The 11,855-nt window shown below is 45.2% G+C and overlaps 1 long non-coding RNA gene across 1 annotated transcript; it reads right to left on the bottom strand.

The window, feature by feature from the left end:
* Nucleotides 1–3,138: 3,138 nt before the first annotated feature.
* LOC138117092 (uncharacterized) lies at nucleotides 3,139–4,759 on the bottom strand. The gene is made up of 2 exons (XR_011154505.1): nucleotides 4,560–4,759; nucleotides 3,139–3,402 (listed from the first exon to the last, which is right to left on the bottom strand). It is a non-coding gene; the product is annotated as an uncharacterized lncRNA (long non-coding RNA).
* Nucleotides 4,760–11,855: the final 7,096 nt, after the last annotated feature.

Genomic DNA, 11,855 nt, shown 5'->3' with positions numbered 1-11,855 from the left:
ACCCTAGACTTATTTTATAAAGCTGTCTTCAGACAGTGCTGTAAAAACTGTTTTGTTTGACTTGTCTTGGATGACAGTGGGCTTCAGATTGAAAGAATATGTGCCGTAGGAGGCCCAGAATAATCCTTTCACCAGATGTGGGTATCTCCAGTAATTCTTGCTGTAGGGTATAAACCTCTGGATGTGAGCAGAGAAATGGGATGGATCTGGGTCTGATGTGGGTATGGGCACTTTCAACCCACTGTGGAAATCTTGAAGGGAATGTATTCAGAAAGAGACCCCTATTTACAGTAATTTATGCCTTTCAGGGCTTATCAAAAACCAGTCTCCCAGGGATGTGTGGAATTACTGCATGAACTGAGGTCGATACCTCAGCTCCTTCTGAAGGGATTTTATGTCACTGGGCTTTGGTGTACATGAGGGGGTCCTTGCACAAACATCTTCTTGGACCCAAAGAAGCAGAACAACAGAACAAGGATGAGCTGGACTGAGAATTTAACAGCTGAAGAGGAACAGGCAGGCATTAGGGCTTGTGCCAGTATTTAGCCATAGGGGGAGGATGATGAAAATATCTGCATTAAAAAACCCCAACAGTTGAAGACCAGGGTTTTAAAGATAAAAACAAAAGAATTCGGTTCAATTCAGTATCTAAATATCTTAGAAGTCAGACTGTAGGTTCTATGTCTAATGGGCACACACCTGAAGTAGCACCAGCACCTTGGTGTTAATGGGGGAGAGAATAACCAAAAGCAAAGAGGGATTTTTAGGCTTTGGTGTGGGCTGTGCTGCTGCCATAGGAGACTTCAGGAGGGAGCTGGTAGGATTTGCACACCCCCCTTGCTCTGTGCAGCACGTGTTTGGGCACACATCTGGGGAGGTTTCCTGCGTTTTACACTGGCACAGGTGTGGAAGTTGGAAGCAGTCAGGCTCCAGTGCTCACTGAGCTGGTGGTGGATTGCCAAAATCCCACCTCTGCCTGGGGCTGACTTTATGTGATTTTGTGCCTGTGAGGTAAGAGATAAAGTGGATCTTCCTGGGGTTACAAGCACAATATCTAATCTTTATCCCCTGGATTATGAATGGTGTGATTCCAGGTTAATAATTAACAGTGAAGGTTAATGGAAATGAATGTGTCAGCTGCACTGATCACTGGGGCCCTTTGTTTTCCTATGGCTTCACACATTTTGGGGATGGAGGAATTCCCAGAAGTGGCTTTGCTGATTTGTTTGTACATGGAGCCATTTGGCCCATCTCATCCCCAAATCTTCCCTTGCCCCCTTTACCGCCCAGGTGGTGCTGCTCTCCCTTTGCTGCTTCTTTCCAGGCAGGAATACCAAACAGGGGGGATAACCTTACAGATAACAAGGTTGGATAATTAAACAGGGCTCCCATAAGTGCATTAAGGTTTAGCCTGATGCCTAGCTGGAGAAACTTGATTTTTAAGATATCAGACTATCCTCCTGCTATCAAGAGACAAAAGTCATATCCACGTGTACAGGTGCTCTGTCTAAGTCCTCCCAGAGATGGGACACACAAAATCAGGAGTCTGGGTCATTTCCCCCTTCTCTGAGCCCTGTGTTCATTGTAACAGGTGGATTATCTTCTATTATTCGTGATTACTTATTTTCCTCTTATTTTATTATAGTCCCGGCTGGGCAAAGACTAGCAAGGAAGTAAAATCCTGGTGACATCTAGTGGCTGCTGGGGCTTCTCTGAGGCAATAGAGGTGAGAGTGCCTCTGCTCTGGGAATTTCAGCAGGCTGTGCACAGAACAGAGGTGGAACTGAGCCTTTCAAGACCAACAGACTCCCACAACCTGAATTTAGAGACCTTTCCATCTTGCTCAAGGACAATATTGCTGGAACTGCTTTGATTTGTGCAGCAGTCCAAGCAGTCCTGTCCCACCTTCCTGGTCATACCCAGCACCCATGATGCTTTAGAGACACCAAAAATGGGTGATGTCACCAAAGTGCCCTTTTGTACCCCAAATCCTGCTTTCCTTTAGAACAGCCCCCGGTGTGCCAGTGCCTGGCTCTCTGCGGGTGATGCACTTACAAGCACCCACAGACTGGCTGTGTGCTCAAACATACCACAGGAAGATTGACTTGCAGATGCCTGGTGAGAGAAATTTTGGCCAATTACAGAAATATTTTGAAAAGCCAATTTGCAAGGAACATAATGTGGCACTATGTTTTAATTAGCAAATCCAAAAGGAAACACTGAGTGAAGCTGGAAGATCTGGGGCGGGTGCTAGAACACAGGCTGGCTTCATGCCAAGCAAAACTGGTACTTAGACAAGGAACATTGATGTGATTTGAGTTTGGACACACAGTTTGGGCAGCCTGCAAGAACAGGCCACTTCCACTGTGCATCAGCAGTTGTGGGTAAGTGTGGCTGAGGAAAAGTTTGAAAGAAACAAGTGCAGAAAGGAAGCAACACCTGTGTGCTTGAGGGCTTGTGGCAGCTGTTTCCCCCAGGGCAGGCTCAGGGAAGGGTTACCCTCGTTAAGGCTGAGCACAGATGCCAGCTTGGTCTTTTCCCACTGCTCTGTGCCTGGAATGGGGAAACAGGCTTTGATTTTGTGATGAATGAGTGAAATTGTATTTGGGTTCTGCTCGAACGAATCAGCAGTAATTTCAGAGTGCCTGAGCCAGGGACAAGGCTGGCACGTGTGGCAGCACTGTGTTTCTGCTGGTGTGCTCTCCATGCCTCAGCAGGCAGCCACAGCCTGGCGTGAGCTGGGCACTGCCTCACCCAGCCAGGACTCCTCAGATTCAAACACAGAATCAACACACAGACCCAGTTTCAATGAAATAAAAAATACCAGAGGTGTATGGCTGGGCAGGTCATTCCTTCCCAGCACCATCTGCCCCTGCAGTCCAGTCCCACATCTCCACGTGCTCCCGTGGTCATCCAGCTGGCCTGGCTGTGGGTTGCTGTGGGCAGCTGGGCAGCAGCTTACCCATGTCCTGCACTCATGGCTTGCTGGGGCAGTTTGAAAGTGAGAAATTACAAGGGAAACTGAGGCTTGTGATGGTGCATTTGACAGTTTCAGCACAGCCAGACAAGGTGTCCAGCTAGTAACGGGGGATGGCCCGTCATGTATAATTCATCAGGAAATGAGAGCTGCAATTATCATGTGTTTGCACAGCAATATGCCTGTAATTATTGGATATATTTACACCCATTACAGCTCAGTACAGAGAGAAATGAGCCCCTTCCCCTTTCGTGCTGGGGTGCTTCCAACAAAAGCATGAATCTTCAGCACAGTCAGGGCTCAGACCACCAGCACCCTTCTAGGAGGAAAAGGCAAGCAGTCTTCCTTTTAGCAGGAACCCAGGTTAAAAATGATGATTGGGTACCATCCAGGCAGCAGACAGGCTATGTGGGAATACAAGAACCCTACAAATAAAAAGGCAGAAAAAAAATCCCTGAAGGGAGCAGGTTGCAGAGGTGGGAATGCAGCACATCCCCGGCAGCAGATGTGGCTGGAGAAGGCTCTTGCCAGCCTTCCCCTGGCTCTGGGCTGCGTGGCAGGAGTGGCACCTCCCCATGGGAACTTGTCACCTTCTTCTGCTGCAAAATGAGTGAGAGCTGAACCCACTGCAGGCGAGCAATGCATTGTCCTGCAGCCCCTGCCAGCCTGGGCTGTGCAGAACGCTTTGATAAGTGGGATCTGTTGATGGGGACTCGTACTTCACTAAGGCCACTTGCATAAAGTGCCAGTCAGAGTGAATTAAGGAGGCAAGATCTGAGCATGAATAAATGTTTTAAGACTGGGGATTCACTTTTGTTTATAAACACCTAATGTTATTTTAGCATTCAAGTCCAATTTTCAAAACAGAGTTGAGAGCAAGGCTCCCTGGAAGCCCTAACCTTGGGGCTTGTCTGTAGGAGGAACTCCACCAGCATTTCTCCTGTAGTCAAAATGTAAGTGAATTAAAATAAATCCAATTATGGCCATGTTTTCTCTGATGGAGCACATCCACACAGGCTCACCATCTGCTTTAACTAATCTGTGCTATGAATTCATAGCCCTGTATTGTTCAAGTTAGTCTTCGGAGGTATTTTTGGGAAAACAAAGATTAAATCTGTTCAAAAATATGATTTACAGTAATGTTTATGTAAGGGTGTTCTACATAATTTCAGTCTTGTTCTGAACTGTTTTCCATGCAATATTAATCTGTTTTCCAGCTGATGAAATGAAACAAAATGTGTGCTAACTCTTAATATGCAACCCCTCCCTTCGGACTGACAATGGTTTTGTTGAAAGGGTTCCTGATTGAGTTATTACATTGAAGTAAATAACCTGGAGAGACATTCTATGTTTAGGGAGTTGCCCTAAATGGGGCTTAAAGCTGTCACACCTTTAATTGAACTGTTTCAATGCATTTTAGGTATGCACAATCAGGCTCCAGGTAATCTATAGCTCTCCAAAATGAGTAGGAAAATGCATGCAACTCCTTAAGAGGAGCCTGCTATATATAGGAAAGCAGATCCAGGGTGTGATTTTCATTACTTAGTTGCTTTAGACCTTTGTTTTCTCTGTCTCTCCTTACCTTTTTTACCAGTTATCTCAAGGAAAGACCTTCCAGTGCTGCTCCTGGCAGAGGAAGGCAATGAGAGCTGGCATGATTTCATGTGCCTGCCATGGACACTGGCCCTCAGGACCTAAGCGTGGCAAGGGGTGAGTGCAAAGCCCAGGTGCTGCATCCAGCACACCCCAAACCCACTCCTCCTGCCCCAGGAAAAGCACCAGAGGCTCTATATCAGCTTTTTCCCAGGGCTAATGAGTCTCCAATTAACAAGGACTTCTGTCTGCTGGCCACTAATCTAACAGAGGTGTGGTTGTAATGAGGTAACAAGGTTCCAAGTCATGTTGATGGGGGCTATAATTTCATTCAAGGCCACTTGCATAAAGTGCCAGTCAGAGTGAATTGAGCAGCACAATCCTAACATTTTGCCTAAATTCAGCTGCAAAACTTTTAATAGTCTCTTTCTTTACCTTTGAATTTGTCTGTTGCTGTTATTCATCAGACAAAACGTGGTTGTGTGTTGTTGAGACATGGAGGAGAGTTTCTGAAGAGGGAATGGTGTCACTTCAACTAATTAACAGTATTCAAAGGAAATTGAGAACTTTTTAGGCTGTGGCTGACACAGAAGACAAAAGGTGTTTGATGTCATGACCAACAAATATCCTCTGGTGGCTCCACAGAAGAATAAAATGCTTGTCCAGAAGCATTACTGCTCATTTAGGCTCTCTTTAATCAATCCTGGATGGCTCATCAAAACTGAAATGGTGTTGATACCAGATGTATCTGAGCAGCCAATGTATTGGGATTTCTAGATGTGGACAGGCCATGTAATTTGGGTGAAAGTAGCAAGCCAGAAGGTGTCTTTATCTGTGGCATTACCCCCTGCTCAGGCAGCACCCAACAGCCTTTAAAATCCTGCTGACCCCAGAGCAGAAGGAGACAAAGTCAATGTGGATGAGTTCAAAGGGCAAGAAATTGTTACAGAAATCTCAGCTGGCTTCTACCCAGCACAGACCCCCCCGGCAGCTCTCACACCATCCTGACTGCCTGTAACTGCTTCACAGAACATTTGTTCTCCTGGCTCTGAAGCTCTCCTGGACGTGGCCAGGCTCTGCCACCCATCCCCTGCCACAGCAGGGACATGGACACAGCTGTGTCCCTTGGTCCTTTCTCCCTGCTCACCAAAAGATGCCAGCAAAGAGCTTTGGTTCCTCGGGCTCAGCTGCCAGCACTGCACACCCGGTAACTGATTTTTCTTGAAAGACCTGATTTTGGCATATTCCCCAGTGGGACTGGAGTGCAGAGTGAAGTCTTATTCTGCTGATCTGGATAATGTCATCAGATGGAGACAAATGATTTTTAAGCAGGCATTTCCACTAATTTCAGCAGTGGATTTTTTCCAATTAAAAAAAAAAAAGACTAAATCCCATGTGTGCCCATGCAGGAGTGTGGTCTATAATATTTAAATTGCCATATCCCAAAGGCTGAGTACAATGGAGAAATCAACAATTCAGGAAATAGGGAGTGTGGATTTGCATTGGCCTTGAAGAAATGTATTCTATAAAATCTTTTAAGATAAGGGAAAGAGGCAAGATACTTTTATAGAGTTCTCTGAGTTATAAAACCTGTAGCATTAATTGAAGTTACAGTAGGAATGGGATGATGGGCTGGAAAGAAAGGAGATGGGAGTGCTTATATGATAGTGAGGGAACCTGGGCTCTGTATTTGGGAGAGAAGTGAGGTGATTATTAAGGAACAACAACAAAATTTTAAAGGTATTTGGTCATCAAAGCTACAGGGATATCTGCAGAAGAGCTTTATGGACATCCCGGCCCTGGTGACCCACACACAGCCAGAGCTCTGGGGAGCTGCACACACCATTTGCTGCAGGCACACACCAGAGGGATTCAATAACTCACACAGAACTAGCAGGACTTTCACGTGTTGAGCACAAACCCGGGTGTGCAGCCACACATGACACGTGTACACACACGTGTGTGTTTGCCTCCAAAGCTGCCTGGTTTTGCATTATTCACACACCAGAGCCAACAACTGCCCCAAAAAACTCAGCCAAATCTGGTTCTCCCCTCCCAGCCCAGGAAACCCTCTTTTGGCATAGCAGCTGGGTGGTTTTCTGATCACTAAAAAATCTTCAGAAGGATTTTAAAGCTCTCTAGAGGCCAGGGATCATGATGGTTCAGTAGGGCTGGAGGTGGAGTAAAATCACAGTGACATCTAGTGATCACTAATGTTTCACAAAGGTGCTACCAGTGGAAACAATAAACATATACAAAAACCAAAATTCAGCATTTTAAACGCATAGCGCAAAAAAATCAGAAGCCAGGGAAAGAGGGGGCTACAAGTGAGGGCAGATGATGTGAATTAAAGTGCTGCAGGGCTGACAGAGAGCAAAGTGCCGCAGCTGTGGAAGGGCTGGGGGATGATTTCTGCAGGGATCTTTCCTAGGTCTGCATTTCTCCCTGCTTCAGCAGAGTTTGCTGATGGTACTAAATTGCAGCACATTCATATAAAAGAAACTTGACGTTTTGGAGACTGGGAATAGAACTAATAAAATGATGTGCAGCTTCCAGAGTACGAGCTAGTCCCCAGAGAGGGGAAAGCAAAATGAACCCTATTCCGTGGCTGGAATATGTGGTGTGGCAGCAGCTCTGCCTCAGTGCCAGACAGACACCGAAGGAAAAAGGAAATAAAGAGGGAATGCCAGCTGGGCATCAGAGCTATGATTCAGGTTTGCATCTTGAACCAAAGCAGGATTTGGCTTTGTGCTTGGCAGCAGTAGGAACTAACTGGTTTTGTGATGTTGATTGAGTGTTTTCCACTTCAGGTTACTGATTGACTGATGGCAGTTTAAAAAAAAATTTTTTTCTTTTGGTTGAGAGTATCAGCCAGGCAGTCTGGCCCATTTGGCCCAGGCTGGGCTTCAATTCTGCTGTCCTGCCCAAGCAGCCTGCTGGGGCTGAACCCCATTAATGGTACATTAATTAGCAAAGGTTTAAGAAAAACTCTTTCTCCAAGGAGGATGGGGCAGGACATTGTCTATTTATGTTTTCATTGTGCAGAGTGATGAAAACCCAATCAGACGGATTAGCTGGAGTTATAATGGGGACAGAGAACTGCTGCAGTTGGTGAACTGATTTTGCAGATTTAACCCAGGAATCTTTGTGACCACATAAATATGCAGGCAAATTTTTGTGTGATGAAACATTCAGGAGCTGCTTTGACAAAAGTTGAGAAGGAAGCCCTCAGCCAATTTCCAAGCCCTTCCCTTGAGTACCCAGCAGCCAGGCAGGTTTAGTCTCTCAATTATTAGCTGAAAGCAGAATATACATTCTCACTGTCTGATTTTGGATGCCGCTGGAGAATATCCCTCAGATAGATGCGTAAGAGGAGAGACAGATTTAGGCACATCAGATACTACTGGCTGCCTCTCACTGTTGTGAGCAATAACCACAGAATGGGAGTTTATTAGAAATGGTAGCACAAATTAACTGCTGGGTTTCTATGATTAGGTACGAGATTTTCTAGAAGGAAGAAATGTGTAGTGGGACTTCAGGTGCTGCATTTCAGTAAAGATTTTGATACAACGCTGTCTGGAAATTCATTAGCTATGCTGACATAGACAGGAATTAGAGGAATAATTGCAAATTGGTAAGGACCTGGCAAAAGACAGATGATTTGGTGAGGTTGCTTAGTGCTTTCATGAGGGATGAAGGGGATGGTGTTCACTCGCTGAAGGATTTACAGACCTGCTCACTCCATCTTCCCTGCAGAGCTGGAGAGCACCTGGTGCCACTCATGAAAGCTGGAAAATGAGGAAAAAGACATTGCAGATGCTTTGCTGGCCTGGCTGGCTGCTGAGTCCTGCTGCATCTTGGAAATTTCCCAAAGGGTTTGCACAGCTCGGATATTTTAGCAGAAAGCTATCCTGAGTTGAAGGCACTTTATTCCATCACCACCCCGCGTTCAAGGTCTCAGCCTGCAGCCCCAGAGACAACAATGTATTTGTCAACATCATGTTTGAGTCTGTTTGTGTGGCCCAGGGGATGGCAGGGGCTGCACTGGAACACAAGGTGCAGTGCCTGGCGCTGGGCAGGTCCCAGCACAACTGCTGAGAAAGCAATTAAAAATAGCATTAGTGGGAATTGACAAATCTAGTGCTTGGTTTGGTCTCAGAGGGATGTGGCTGAACCACAGGCTTTTCTCCATGACAGCTCTATTTATTTTAAATAGATGAGCAGAAGAGATGTGCCTCCAGATGCTTAAAAAGCAGGTGGTTACTTTTCAAGGACTGTTTGACCAGAATTTCACACCACAGCTCCTGTTAAATATGGGTTTGGAAGACGGATGGCAATTTTCCATCATGACAGAATCCTCAGCATCTGCCTGTGAGGAAACACTGCTCTGGGTGTGGCATCAATTTGCAACGGTGTGATGAGGAAAAGGAAGTACCATGACCACTGCAAGGAAATGAGTTGCCTTTTACCTTATGGGATGAAAATGCCCAGGGATGATGTATTAATTAATCAGGTTCATCATCTCACAGCAAAGGCCATTCAATAGTTTGTATGATCAAGGATCAAATTGCTTCTTGCTAGGAAAAAAGTAATAATATTGTGGGTAATATGTGGGTCAGCACAGCAGGTGTGGAGCTGGTTTTTGGGAAAGGGATGCTTCCTGGCATAGCTGGATTCCTGGATGCTGGATTTCTGACTAGATTGAGCAACTTCAATTTTTTTTTTACAAGATTCACTCAGCTCCCAATGCAGAAGTGATTTTAGATCCCACCAGCTATGACAATTTACATGGAATTTCTTTCCCCATGCTGCACTCCAAAATATGACTCCCTGCACTGACCACATCTCAAATCTGCTTCCCAGTTTTCAGCCCCTCCCAAACTCCTGGAGGACTCGTTTCTCCTCCCATCCCTCCTCAGGTACCACAGTGCAATGTGTCAGGCAGCAAATCCACGGGCAATTCCTCCAACTCCTTTTGCTCCCCTCCTGCTCCAGGTGTGAAAACTTCACCTCTCTTCTTTTCCATGCACCTATACATGGTACCCATTGCTTTGTGCTGTGCATACCAGCTGTAAACATAAAGGGCAGGCAGAAGAAATCTGTGAAAAGGGTATTTAAGTGGGTACAAGTCCCTGCAGTGCCACTGAGGAGTCACACCAGTGCCCCCCCAAGCGCACTGCAGGGCAGAAAGCCAATAAAATCCCAGTAAAGGTAGAGCATTTTTAAACCAGAGCATCTCTCATTTCTTTTCCCCAGTTGTACACCAAGCTCAGCAGTGGAGTGGTGGGAATACTTTGTCATCACAAACATATATTCTTTCTGTGATGTGTGTTAGCACATTGTAATGAAAATGTGTTTCTCAAAGGCACAGTTGCTTTTATTCCCCTTTGCTGTCACTGTAACATTCTGTTTCCCACTCTTCACCGAGATAAAAGGTTTCCTTCCCCACCTACCTCCAAAAAAACAATAAAACCTGAGTAATAGGAATGACAGAACTTGTGTAATTGTTCCTGCTTTGCATGCTTCCAGGCTGATTGCCTGAACCATGACTGATCCAGATTCCCACTGAAGTCAATCAGAGTTTTTGCACTGAAGCAACAGTTTGGTTTTAGAGGAGATTTTTTGAGGAGAAACCCCAAAGCCATTCTATTTTTCCTTCAAAACCTCAGTGAGATAAAGCCATTCATGTAGAAAAGTCAGTTGTAATGGAATTCAACTGAATTATGACCATTTACATGTAAGAGATTTATGCTGAAACCCTCAGAGCCGGAAGACCAACGTGGTCTCCTCGGTCTGCGTTAACACCCTCAGAGTTGGTTTGTCTGAAAAACCTCATCTTGGCAGGATAAAAAAGCAGAGGAGATAACTTTTGACAGTGACCAGCCCTCAGAAAGATGCATCAGATAGAGGAAACACTAAAAGCGAGATTTGGTCTCTTCTTCACTGAGAAAAAGCCAAGAAATGTCCAGCACAGCTGCTCCCTTCTGTAGTCCCAGGGGGAAAAGTTCCTACTGGAGCTGCAGGCTCATCCTTTGGCTGGTGGGATGGACAACACCTGACTGCACATGGTGGATGCCGAGGATACAAATCCAGAAAGATCCAGAGCCACAGCTTTGATATCTGGAATTACGTAAGGAAGACAATGAATGTCAAGCATGAGGGAGTTCTGCCACTATGAACATGTTTATAGGTGTGAATATTATTACCAGTCTTGGATTAGGGCAGCCTTCATCTATTAAATTCCCTTTGGAAATGAAAGGCAAGAGCCAGACACTTGGCTTTGGGTGTGCAGTGTTTCCTTTCCCAGGAACTCAGAGCTCAGTAGGATCTGACCTTGTGTAAGAGTATAAGATTTTATACTAATTCCATTTAAAACACCTCAATTGTGTTATTACTTTAAAAGTCTCTCTTTATATATATATATATAGTTTGTATAATAAGCATAATATAACAAAATATAGTAAGTATAGTAAATATAATAATATAATATAATATAATATAATATAATATAATATAATATAATACCTTTTTTATACAGTGTGCCAGAGAGGTGATTATAGAAGGGAGCAGACACTTGACTTTTACCTCAAATAGGGCACCCAATGCTTTTATTTCCCCAAGCAAATATTGCAGCATTGAATACTCCATTAAAGCAGGGAGGGAGGGCTATTTGATGAGGCCTCTTGGGAGAGTTAGGATGAGAGAAGGACTTAAGTATTAAATTTAATGTTGTCAGCAGTTTAAATTTATATAAAAGTGAGTGCAATTACAATGATCTTCTGGAAAAAGCTCAGCCAGCTCCAGCTCCTGCCAAGGTTGGGAAATGGTGTTTCAGTGTCCAGGTGGACAGCAGCGTCCTTTCCAAGGACATTCCCATTTGCACGTTCACCCTGTGGTCGTGTTCCCCATCCCAGCAGGCCCGAGCTGGGCTGTGCCCTTGGTGGCTCTTGGGGACAGGTGAGGGCATGTTGTGACCATTGCTCACAGCTGTGTTTGCAGTGTATTGCCCCATCTGGATTAGCCCTGATGAACTGGCATGGCACTGATTTCAGCAAGGCTTGGGGATCAAGATCAGCCTGTCCTTACCTTTAGCACTCCCTGACTGGTCTTTGCCCTGTGCTGGCTTTGGGCACACCTGGGGAGGGTGGGAGCTCATGGTTTCAGTGGCTTGGCTGTAAAATGTGCATGGAGAAAACGGAGAGTGATGCAGGAGACTATGATGGGATGAGAATTTGAAAGACAACAGAAGAAAATGCTCAATGTCAGATAGGCTTTAGGGAGAGGA

Source organism: Aphelocoma coerulescens, chromosome 11, assembly GCF_041296385.1.
Source record: "Aphelocoma coerulescens isolate FSJ_1873_10779 chromosome 11, UR_Acoe_1.0, whole genome shotgun sequence".
NCBI classification, from domain to species: domain Eukaryota; kingdom Metazoa; phylum Chordata; class Aves; order Passeriformes; family Corvidae; genus Aphelocoma; species Aphelocoma coerulescens.
This window is presented reverse-complemented; position numbering and strand designations above follow the sequence as displayed.